A 13,382-nucleotide genomic window follows, 5' to 3' on the forward strand; every position below is an offset into this window, starting at 1 on the left:
TTCAGCCTTAAAAACACTAAATGTTTAAAATATGAACAAAAAAATGCTAAATTCACCCTTAAAAAAAGAATTTTATAATTATATAATTATATAATTTTAGAATGTAAAGTTAGATTCTAATGACCGGAGGCCCATTAAAACCTCCAAATTCCCCAAAACAATCGTGAGTAAATCTCTCCTGTGTCTTCAGTGGTAACTGTGTCTCTGTCTTTACTGATGCTCACATTTCCTCCCACACTCCACATGCAAAGCAGGTTGACTGGAGACTCTGAATTGCCCGTAGGTGTGAGTGTGAGTGGATGTCTATGTGTTAGCTATTTGATGCACGTCTACTGTGTCCGGTTGTTTTTGTACTCCCCTCTAACATTTAATAGGAATACGTGAGCGAAATAATATTAAGATCAGTAAATAGTAATCAACCAAATCTAATCACAATTCTCAATCACAATTCTCTTTATAGAACTGTGTTTTACAGTGTGCCTTAATGACATTGTAAACCCTGTACCTTTATAGGATAGTACCTGCTTTGGGATTGGTTTATTTTGGTGCTTACATGTGGACCAGCGCCTCATTGTAGTCTATTTATATCTCTTGCCAGCTTGGCAATGCTTCCTGATAGCCTTTGAGGATGGAGAAATTCCTCCATCAAACTCAGGGCCCATCTGTGCCCATATTCCTCCTAAAAGGAGCCATCCTCCACAATTATAGCTTTCTTCCAATGATACCATCATCATGCCATCACTCGGTGTAAGAACAGGCTCCAGGAAATTGACTTGATATTAATCTGACAAAATTACCAAGAAAGGAAATTAGACTGGGGAATTTTCTCTGGAATTGATTGTTTTTTAAAGGCAGGATGCACACTTTGCATGACTCTTTGATAATAGAATATAAGAAATAATAGAACATTTACCTTATTGATTATTTGAAATATTCTGTGACAGTATATGTCAAGCTTTAAAATCCACGCTAAATAGAGTTTATTTGACCTAATATGTTCTCTTTGACTTGATGCAGCTCATTACATCGATAAGGATCCAGATTCACCTGAAAATCTGGGTCATTACAGAAATAGCCTTGTGGCTTACTCCCTCAAGATAGCAGCGCTGATGAATTGGTGGCTGTAGGTCACTATGACAATGGTTCGAGAGAGAAAGTGAGGATGCGGAGGAGGTGCTCGCGATTTTGACGAGTTTCTTGTTGGTTTTTAATCTAGAAAAAGTTTTGTTTCTGAGGAGTTTGGTGATATGGGGGCGAACACATAAGACCAGAGGGATCCTCCAGGCACTTTTCTGATCCTTTAAGTCGCACAGATTTCAGGGTTTTGCTACAACTGCCCAAATTATGTGCTCCAAAGTCCATAATCGCATATTATTTGTGGAATGCTATTAACTATGTGGGATGCAATTTTAACCATGAATATTAACATGCTGTGTTTCCATGGGTGTGACATTTTAAACGCAGCTTGATGTATTTTTTTGACGGCGGAATCCCGGAAAGGGACACATGTCTCTCAAGTCACTACAACTGGAAGGTAGATTTGGGACAAGAGACTCCAGAGTTGTAGTTTCTCTCATAGGTCCTTGGCCTGCGCCCACTGTGAATTTCAACCGGGTGTAAGTACAGGTGTTGAATGACATAATAGTGGTGGGCAGTTCAGTCCTGAAGCTGAAGAATGAAATGATACTGTTGGATAGAAATGGTTCTCTTAGAGTAGCTGGAATGGAGAGGGGATCAGAGAGGATAAGAGCAAGGACAGAAGGAAGAGGTGAGATTGAAAAGAAACAAGAGGAAAATGGTTAGGTTGGAGAAAGGTAAGCCTGGATAAGCCTTTTGACAAGTGAGCTCTGGGCTGGGGAAAGCCAGTCAAACAAAAATCTGCCAAGTTTGTTTTATTCATGCTGTGGACAACAACAGCTATTCTATCTTTTTTTTGTTTTGTTTTTTACAACAATACACAAACAACACGCAGAATACAAATGCTACTGAATTGTGTCCCGGAGTTTTTCTGCACTCCCTCTTTTCTGTGAAGATGTGTGATTGAGGCAGATCTCCTTGCCATGTTGAGAATTACTAAATGATTCAACGTTTTTTGACACCCCAGTATTTACCACCATTCTCATCTCTTATTCCCTTTAATCACATCCACTTACAATGCAAACCTGCTTCACACACAGTTCTTTCATTTGAAATTCTACAGAAGCCCCAACTCCAAAGCAAACAGCCACAATAAGCATTTATTGCTGAAGATTTTTGGTAGCCTGGCACCAAGTAATATGTTAACTAATGGGATGTCGAATGGAGTTATTTGCTACTGCTGCTGAATAATAACAATTCACCAAACTGGATATTGAATTGAAATTTTTTGATTTGCATTGCCCAAGTATACAGTGTTTTACAGTGCAAAAGACATCAGCGCTGTAAAATATATTTCAGTATGACTGCCAAACTGCCACACATCATTTTACCTGATTGGCTGTTGGAAGAAATACCTAAAGGAAATTCATTAGCCAGAGTACACACACACTTAATACTCTGCGCCCAAAGACTCCTCGGGCTTGATTCTAACGATACCCATGTGATTTATCCAGCAGGTCCATGATCAGTGTGTAAAAAAGGAATTCAGTACTGACCTAATAAGCCATATCTTTGCCTTTTGTTTCCCACTGTGCTTTTTGAAAGAAGACATTAGGAAGCACAAATGAGGAAACCTTATCGCAAAAGATGTCGCAAATGTGACACATTTCCTCAGGGATAATTTTGCTTTGTGTGTCGGTGGCCCACTTTTCCTTCATATTGATGCTTTGCTGCACACGAATGACAAACAGCTGCATCACAAGTAAAGGTCTTTTTTTAGTAAAATCCATTAGCAAAGGTCCACAGTAGAGGACTTGAGAGCAGAATATCCTCCATTGAGGAAATGTTTAGTCTTTGCGTTTAATTGTTAGGCACAGTGTGAAAGGACTCGTCAAATTGGGTTAAATGAAGATCCTCAGTTTCCCTTTTAATCTTAGACTTGCACCCCATACCCACGCAGCAACAGAACGCTGCTAAAGATAAAAAGCGACCAAAACAGTAGAGCATGGATATAGTGGGGAATGGCTCATAGAGGATATTTATGTAATCTTGGGGCACCAGGGCTGACTCAAACCCGACTCGGAGCTGCTGCTGTGGAGAGAGGCCCAAGGACAGTAGCAAATTTTCGAAATCCCTGGTAGACACAGAAAGTTAAGACATGCAGTGTTGCAATAAAACAAAGCCCAACCCATTTATCTGAGCATCCCACACAACCCCTGGCCCAGATTTAAAGCCCCGGGCATCCAGAGCTACCAAATCTTCTGGCAGCCGCTGCCACAGATATTGATAGGAAGAGCGAGAATCCCACCAAGGATTTCTGAGCTGGAGGGGCTAACTTCCCAAAACATGAGCTGTCTCTCAATGGTTTGGAATCAAACGGCAAAAGTGTATGATATAAAATGTTATTTACTATAATCACATTGTAAATTGGGATAAATTGTTTCTCATTGATTTTTTGCTCTTTCCCTGAACTTGTCTAGCAAATATCTCATGTTATGTGGCATTAAGAGTTTATGGATTGTTTGACAAAGCCAGGTCTTTGATGAGCATTTGTACCCTCCGGAGACGGAACACAGCTGCTATTCCATCAAGAGCAAAATGCCTGTTTGAAAACAAATAAAAACAGGCCCCTCTCTCATCATTAGATCTAAAGCACTTAATCCTGCACAGAAGTAGCTCTCCTCTTCCACTGAAAACCTTTTCTTTGTATCCATCACATATGGATTTCCTTTGTGGAGGATGTCTGCATGCCAAGTTGCTGATGCTAACCCCTGGAGTTGGAGGGCAATCTTCAGGCTCTTCTTTAGGCTATCCCAAGGGTGTGGATACAGACACTTAAATCATTCACAAAATAAAAAAGTGACTTATGGATTACAGCAGTGGAAGGGAGAAAGAAAAGAGCATTAGTTGAAATAACAAATGCTTTTGTTCCTGAAAATGTAAAGCATCGCAGTTTGCTACTGTCATACTAGCAAGCTTTCAATAAAAGCCGGATTTTTATTCCTGCTGAGTGAAAATTTTCTCTTGATTTATCTCACCATTTTTTCACAGCCGACTCATAAAACATGAAAAAGGACAATACAAATCACCCACGCACACATAAACACAAACTGAGACACACCCACACAGGCCCAGTAGTCACGCTAGCCAGGCTTTCTTTTCACCACCGGGGTAAATATTGGTAATAGGTGACGTGGCATTTTCGCTCTGAGGGCTAGGGTCTATGAAAACTGCGAGAAGGCCTTGTAGTCACATGACATTTTACAGCAGGCGTGGAGGCATTTTCACTTTCATTCTGTTGTGTTTGCTCCTCGCAGAAGCTCCAAGGCTCTTCAGCTAGAAAACAACTATGGCCCTGTTGTTCCGTCTCATCTACGTCCATGCCTGGTAAAGGGAACATAAAACTCTCTTCCATCTGCGAGCCCCTGCTAGTTGCACTCGTATCGGCACAGTTCAGGCACAGAGGAATAGTTTTCAAAGTGTCACCGTTTAGGGCATGGTTTGGATGTCAGCAGCTAAATGAATAAATAATGTGCCCTCAAGTTGCATTTGATGTAGCAGGATCTGATCTGATATGACTTTTCACTCAAGCTAGCGAACATCCAGATGTTAGAGGAAAACCCTTTTTTACCCCCCCATCTCCCTCAGGTTGCTAATGAAACATGGAACAGGGAGGATGTTTACAGTCGCTTCACGGACAAAAAACATTAGAAAGACGCTTGAAAAGAGGCAGATAAGGGGAGTTGTTTTAGAAGTGCAAAATTTATTTGGGAGATGTTGCAGTGTGCGTACGTCTGGACGCATGATCACAAAGCGTACGTACAGTATCTACAGTATGTGTTATGATTGCTCCAGGGGTTCTTTGCTCCAAAGTAGGCACAGAATAGAAAGAGAGATACAGTAGTAGCTGTTGTGTGCGGTTTTTGAGGAAGTGCAGACAACCCGAGGCCAAATTTGCCTGCAGTGTTTGGACATGGCCTACTTCTAAGCGTACAGCCATTAATATGGTCTTCTGCTCTGTTTAAAGTACACAAATGGGATTTTAATTCATACCCTGAGTTCGGTATGTAGTCTCTACTGATTCTTTTCATTCAACTAAATTCAGTGCTGTAGTTTACCATAGTGTATACATATGATGTGGATTTTACAAAGTGGTGACATCCTGTATGTGTGGCGCCTTGCCGTATGACCTTGAGTAACCTCAGTAAGCTGCAGTGTCTGAGGATGTGTGTGTTTGGGACTGTAGTGGTCTACTCCTGTCTCATGGACTTTGTAGAGCCCGTGTGTTTGAATAATGTCCTGCAGGAGACACTCTTAAGTGCAACGTCTAGGACTCAGGCGTCAGCAGTAATATCAGGGCAACCTCTCCTCTCCTCTCTTCTCTGTGTGCAATGGCATGGGGGATATTACAGCATTAGAACGCATGAATTATAGCCATATTGTTAGCCCAATGTCAGGGGACATTGAGGCATTTCTGGTATTCTGATATCAGTCGGAAACTAGCAAAAGGAGAAATGGGGATTATGAAATGTGTTTTAAGTACATCTCTGTGCACACTGTTGTGGACTGTTGTGGTGATAACTTTAAACCAATCTCATAGAACAACACTATACTGAATTAGGGTGCCACATTTTTCACAAACTGTTGTGAGCTTAAGGCTGCTCCCCCGCTTGATCTGAAGGCTGTTGTGCCATCATAGAGCCAGTTACGACTCAGTATTCTGTATTATAGTGAATGGATCTGTGTGTTTCCCTAAAGACGATGGGTGGTGGGGAGAAACGACCAACCGGTGCAATAACATTGGATGCATTACCTAATAGATTTGGCAGAAATACAGAGTTCAGGGCGGTCTGATAAAGCTAGGTTACAGTACTTTAATCAATCACTAAGAACACGAGCCAATTTAGGAAGAAGCCTGACATTCAAGATAGGCTTTCAGACAGGATTAGAAATAGTGAATGGAGAGACATATCTAACTATTGTCAGGGGGACAGTGTACCCTCCTCCTTGTGTGATATTGAGGCATGTCTCTGCCTCACCCTTCACACAACCAGCCCCCCCATCTTATATTTGGAAAGTCACATTCTGTCTTCCTAGCCTTGCCCCTCAGTTACACATGTTTTTGTTGTGTGTGTGTGCTTTTTTTTTGTTTCAGCTAATGCAGATGAGTATTAGTAACAAGACAGCATTGGTCGCCTTGGTTGTTTACACTCTCCCTTCAAGAAAGGGCACTGTCATTTAAAATGTCCCTCGGAGCTCATCATCATCTGGATTGTCTGGCCTGACTAATAATATCTAGAATATCAATGTGAACATGCGATGAGCAGAGTAAGACGGCTGCTTTTTCTAAACAGACAGTCACCGGGGGAAAGACAGCTGCTTTTCTTCCCTCCAGGATATCTTTGTGGTGTTTTTTACCTAGCTGCACCAATCCTGCCTGTTTATCTAATCTCTAACATTTTTAAATAACTAGACACCACAATCTTTAAGCCATAATCAAAATTTAAGGATACATCCAACACTGTCCTCAAATTTTTAAATGAATGGCGATATTTTCCAAAGCTTTAGGATTTTCTGAAGGATTAACCTTAGTTCCAGTCCTATAGCCTGAGCAGAATCAATGGAGAAAGAAGCCAGGGGATGTGATGGGGATTGTTCAACTGTGGTGATTGATATCAACCTCACAAATCCCTCTACATCTCCCCTAAATCCACCTGGCTGTAGCTCTGAATGAGCCTGTAATGTGATGAATTAAGATGTAAATACTCAAACCACATTTACATTTCCGATAGTCATGTTTTTAAATGTAGTTTATTTAGTATTGGACGGAAACAAAAGCAGTCAGGATCATATATTTTCTTTTTTCTTAACATTCATACAACATTCATCTGTAGTCAGGCTTTCTTGATGGATAAATTAACTACGATACATATGGTTTTCAAGGCCAGAATACATTCCACAGCAATCCTTTCTCTGAAATGTCAAAGATTGGATGTGATATAGTCCTTCTGAATATTAAAGTACTATTAATTACTTAAACACCTCTTATTAATGGCTGATGGGGGCCATGTGGTGCAGCATGTATTTGTTTGGTCTTTGTTTACGCTCAAGATGAAGGTCACCCCTCTCATTAGTGCAGCAGCATCTTTTTTTGATGTTGTGATATACATAGTAATCAAGTATAGCTCACGTCGCTGCTTACTGTTGACCTTTAGTTAAAAGCACATCGCTGCTTGGTCGGTTCGAAACTTAATTATGCTCCAATAAAACTCCAGGCATCATGTACAGTGGACAGACCACATTTAATCTGTTGTCATTAGGCTACAGTAACCCTGCACTCCCTCTGTAAATATGGCCCACACCGTAATTCTCATGAATCCATTATGCCTTTTTTTGTATAAAAAAACAGATGCTGTTGGTTTTGCTGTGTCAAGCGCACTCTGCATCTGTACACTGTACATCTCGGCTTTCAGCTATGTACTGTATTCAGAAATCCTGCTTGTCACACAACAATACACTTTGGCACCTCTCACTTCTCTGCAACTACCAGGCATTTGCATGTCAATAGCATCATTCTACCACTGTGCTTTGGCAATTGTGAATACTCTGCAAGGAAGCCAGCCAGAGGAGGTCTTTGAAAAGAAACATCAGAATAATGTGTTGGTTGTTGCTGCGTTTATTAACACGTTATTTTCCCCAAATTCATCTTGGCTTAATTGATCATCAATCACAATTAAGGACTTAAGAGTCGGGAGGTTTTTTTAAAAATAAATTAAATGCAACATTTTAAATCACATGCCTCAAGGGAAAAGGTGAAAACTGCTATATGTGATGTAACAGAGTTTCAGAAAAGACAAACTGTGATACTTTTAGATCAGAACAAATAAATTAATTCCTGTTCTCAACTCTAGCAGTCTAACACCATATTTTACCTGAATGTGGAATAGCTCTGTGTTTGCACATTACTGTTAACTGCTGCCAGTGCTAAGGCACCTAATGAATTATTAGCTCATTCATTTTACAGGCAGCATCTGGGTCATGTCTCTGCTTGGTATATGTATGAATTTGTGCAGCCCTTTCACACCGAATGATAAAGCTGACCTTTCAGTTTTCACTGAGAACTGCAGCCTACTTACCTTAAATTAAGGCTGTTATATAGCTTATTAGGCCACGGGAAGAATCATTTTCTCAGCATACTTATATATATATTAGAAATGCACACACACACACACACACACACAAATGCACAAGGCTATTACATTTCACAGTGAAGCCCCAGCAGTGTTCATTTTATTGTAAATAATAATAATAATTTTACATTCTTCTGGACAAGTTGATCAGGATGTGTAATCTTTGTCTGCAGAAAACATCATTCACATTGAAGTGGATGGAAGTGATGAAATACATGCACTCAGTGCAGGGCTCCACTGCTTTTTGAAATGGTGCGTAGTTAAGTGTTGTCCTCAGGATGATCAGCTCTTCAAAGGCCTGGCTTTGTACGGTTTATGAGGATACTTCTGTTTGTGTTTTAGTTCCTGCAATAGCGGGGGGTGGGCAGGGACATTACAACACCAAGAATTAATTCTCTCTTTCCCTAGCAGGAAGTGTCCAGCACATTGTAGACATTACTGCATCGTAAATTACCCACATAATCCCAGTTTTAGATGTATATTGTATGCTATTAATTGCAAAGATAATCTAAATTACATTATCATGAGAACCGTTGTTCTGGCCCAGAGGAACTGTTTTGTTCCTTTTAAATAATTACTCACAAATGTGGGTTACTCTGCAGTTGCATATATGCAGTTAATACTAGCTCTGCAAATGGTTATGCAGGCCAAGGACAACTGCATGGTCTCTTTAACCCAGAGTAGAAGAGTCAATACTAGCCATAGGAGCTGATCCATTGAACATTTTATAATGCAGTGCCAATGAACTTGGACCCTGGTTGTGAGAGTTCAACTCCCCGTTGTAATTAGCTGCCAGACCTCAATTAACTTACGGCAAACCCTCAGTTTATTTCTATATGTTTGTGAAGTGTTAATAGGTGCTTTAAGGAAAAGGTTTCCCTGACTCCCATCCTTGTCAACTCTTTGGTACAGCTGATCCACTTGGATCAATGTTCAGTGCACTGCACACTGTAAGATACATTACTTTAAATGATATACTTAAAGCATTCAATACAGAGCTCAAATAGGAAATAACCCATTTATCCCAAATGATACCCTCATTAAACTCAAACCATAATCAATCAATGTAAATCTAGGTGGGTTTTCTTCTTAGGCTGGGACTCTGATAACTGGCAAGGAGCTCCATAACGGGGAGCATTTAGACCAAAGAGTGCAGCAGGAATAATACACATTTGAAGTGATTGTCATAAACTTTGATTTGCTTCATATAGGTAGTGCCATGCCAGCGCTGTTCAGGTTCCTTGCACTTGTCTGAATTGTATTAGGGATGCATCCCAGAAGGCAAAAAAATCCATCCTCCTTTCCACTGTAAGCCAGAAATTGATGTTAGTACTGCCATGTTATATGTGCTGTCCTCACAGTGGAGGAAGATGAGAGGAGCCGCTTGAAATATCTGCTGAATTCTCCTTGGTATGCTCGAGTGTATCCTCTCTAGGAATTCAATCATGTCTCCGTATGCTCACCAAGTTCAATCAGATGTGTTGCCACAGATGTAGGATGATTTCACCAACTACTAGGAAACACAACATTCAGAAAGGTATCTATGTAATGCACATTGCATGTCTGATTAAGTGGATCACTGACACCTGATATTAACTCTGATAATACACCTGGTGTAAATGCTCTTTTTGATATTGATGTCACAGTAATGATGCAGAATATGAAACACACAGAAGCCAAAGAAATTCTGGTCTATTATTCCTTTTCTTTTCTTCTTTTCCCCCTCTAGTTTCTCATGAGCAATAGTCTTGTAAAAGGGCTGTCAAGGATGAAAAGAAAAAAAAACAAGTCTCCAGTCATGCTAGCAACTCTGTGAGGCTTTCAGCATGTCAGCATCCAGCATGCTAACAATGTCAGTGCTTACACGCTGATTTTTTGCAGGAATAATGTTTACCATTTTCACCATCTTAGATCAGCGTGTTAGCATGTAAACATTTAAACATAAATCATAAAAGTATTAGACTATTAGACAATCTGAAGATTTGACAAGATGATGGTGCTACATAAAAGGTCAGGGGATCACCAAAGTTTTTACAGTTCATAGTGTGGGCAACATGAATTTCTATAATTCTATAATTGTTGAAATACTTTACTAGGGACCAGAAAGGTCTACCTCATGGTGGTGCTATATGGAAAGTCAGGAGCTCACCAAAGGTAGTAGGATTCATCATCTGGGTACAAAATTTTTTGGCAACATATCCAATTCGAGCTTGTCTATGTGTGGCCATATGATGGACTGGCGTCCTGTCCAGGGTGTACGCCGCCTTTCGCCTGATGTCAGCTGGGATTGGCTCCAGCCCCCCGCGACCCTGTATGCAGGATAAGCAGTTGACGATGGATGGATGGATGGATGGATACCCAATAGGTGTGGGGATATTTTAGTGACCAACTGACATTGCCACCCATAGATATTCAGCGCTAGTGTGGCTGAAAAAATCCCCAACATTCATAGTATACCTATGTATGATCTAATAACATGATATCCAAGGAGAAATAGTCTGTAATGGATGATGTGAGATGTGTGGAATAAATCAAATTGCCCAATTTTAATTTGATTTTCCTCGTTCATGGCCAGATCGTTTTCGAAGACATGACAGAAGCCGTCCTCGTCTTGTGGTATTTCGTTAGCAGCACTTTGGAGCCGTGTTGGCAGGGTGATAGAAATTACACACAAAACACTTTGTCAAGAGAACAGATCCCACCCTGCAAACGGCATCTGTGGGAGGGTAGATAATGAGTATGCCATGTGTAAAGCCTTAATGTGTTTACATACGTTTAGATTAGAGACGGACCCAATACTTGCCCCTGCGGTTTCTCATGGAATCCCTGTGGGCTACTTGAGTGATTAGCTACTTTGAGTTTTTTCAGTAGGAGTGTCTAGTGGGACTCTGCAGTGGATCAATAGGAGTTAGGATGATGAACTGTTGGGGAATTTTTTTTTATTTAACTTTTATCCTTTTGTTTGTAACCTCCTCAGTCCATTTAATTGAGTCAGTTAGCTTTGATTAATATCCCTGTACCCCCACATATTGTTTCACATATCATATTACTGCCCAAACTCTATCTGACACTCAGAGGTATGGACACCCAGTTAAGAGAAAGAGAAGAAATATAGACGTAGGGATGGGCCCACTGCCTCGACTTGCAGCTTTAAGACTTCTAGATCAAATCTGTCTGTATCATTTTAGTAACAAAGAGCAAACAGTTGTTTCAAGCACCGTCAGCAGGTAACAGAATGGCTATTATTTATTTGCAGTGGAGCCACAGAATTCATGTACTCACCTGGAATCTGTCTTTATTTGGCCTGCCAAGCTCACCTCTCCATGATTCCTTGGCCGTTTGGCTGGTAATGATACTCGTGGCGGTATTTATCCAGCAGCCAGGAGAAGGGGTGGAGACACACAGCTTAGCGGTCGGCCACAGCAGCAGCGCCGTCATTTCTCACCGTCTCCCTTCTGTTTCTTTAAAAATATGTCAGCATCACCGTGGTGATTAGCAGTCAGAATGTGCTGCGTCTTTGTCCTTGATTTAATGCCAAATCTCCTAAGTAATAATGACTGCACAGGCTCTGTGTCTGACAAAAAAAAGCAAAGCAATGGAAGAGTGGGCCCTCATCACTCACTGTTATAGTGGCACTGGTTCCCAGCAGGAGCCTTATCAAGCCACAGTTTGGTTTTGACATTTTGTGAACGTTGTTTCTGAAACATGCCAATCTCCTTGATTTAATATGGCGTGCTGTTGTTCATCAGGCCCAGTAGCATATATAAAGAGTGTGCCTGCAAAAAAGAGAGAGACGTGCCGTATGTGTGTATGTTCAGCATTGATTTTGCTGTGTTGAAATCCATGTTTGCGGATTTGAAATAAACAGGTCTAAGCAGACAATTTAAAGATATAGTATGCACATTATTGACACACAGAGGCCAGAGCAATCCTATCATAAGCTGAGCTTGTCTCAAAATGGAGCCTTCGCAGTGATGTAGATTCCTGTCTTTCTGAAGCACAAGGTAAAGTCACTAAATTAAGTTTTTTGCTGTTTTCTCTCACATTTTAGTTCAGCTGAGGTAACCGAGTGGGTACATAGGTACATACATTCTTGTTCCTGTCTTGTTGCCTGTCTCTTATTGTTTCTATAATGGCACATGAGCCTGAGTTATAATGTAATAGCACGAGAAGCATTTGTAATCAGTGATTACACTCTCTCAGGTCAGGGTGGCCCACTTCATTTGAAGTTAGATGTTCCAGAGGACTAATGTAGCTTTGTGAATGCCTTTGTTGCAGACTAGCCACTATAATAACAGAACGAGGAGAGTCCGGAGCTCCATCTACTCAGAACTCTTATTGGTTCCTTTTTTATCAGAGTCCATTCAGCCTCTCTCTAAAGGATGTCGGGGCGTAGGAGTACATTTGGCTCTGTGCTCAGACTTTTATTGCAATGCAGAGATCTCTCTGCTGTAGGAGAACAAAGGGTCTTCTACAGTAAGTGTGTGAGCTCGGACCAAAATAAAGAGGAATAAAGTCTTAAAGTATTTTCGCTAACACTTTACATTTCAGCTCAGTAATAACATGGTAAAGGGGTAATAATTATTTAATACCATGTAAATACCAAAGTAAAAACCAGGTAATAGCTCAGTAATAACAATGGATATATTTGGGTACATTTAGGCCAAAAACAAAGGGTAACAATGGGGAAACACATTTAAAAATGGCAATGAGGCAAAAACTATTTAGTACATTTATAGGAATGTTTTAGTAACAATATGGTAACCTTATAATAAAAGGGTTGTATCAGTGCAATATCTGAATAAAAAAATGGTAATACCGTGAAATTAATGGGGTAATAACCGGATAATAATGAGGTAATATAGGCTGGCGTTTCACATTATTATAGGCTACCATGTGAAATGCTGGAAAACAAACAAAACAAATCAAATGTTAAATAAGATGATTTTGATTGACAAGATTTTTGTTCATTGTGTGTGCATCGTTTAACCTGGAAAAAGTCAAAATTGGTAATTAAAATTCATCTTGGTAGTTTTTGTGTAATAACCCTTAATCAGTGCTTTAAAATGCTAAACTACCTGTTTCTGTTTAATTTCATTGTAATATTCACTACTT

The 13,382-nt window shown here is 40.3% G+C and overlaps 1 protein-coding gene across 10 annotated transcripts in view; it reads left to right on the forward strand.

The window, feature by feature from the left end:
* nlgn3a (neuroligin 3a) overlaps nt 1–13,382 on the forward strand; it is a 144,887-nt gene that overhangs the window by 24,147 nt on the left and 107,358 nt on the right. The window lies entirely within an intron of this gene.

This window comes from Micropterus dolomieu, linkage group LG19, assembly GCF_021292245.1.
Source record: "Micropterus dolomieu isolate WLL.071019.BEF.003 ecotype Adirondacks linkage group LG19, ASM2129224v1, whole genome shotgun sequence".
Taxonomy (NCBI): Eukaryota; Metazoa; Chordata; class Actinopteri; order Centrarchiformes; family Centrarchidae; genus Micropterus; species Micropterus dolomieu.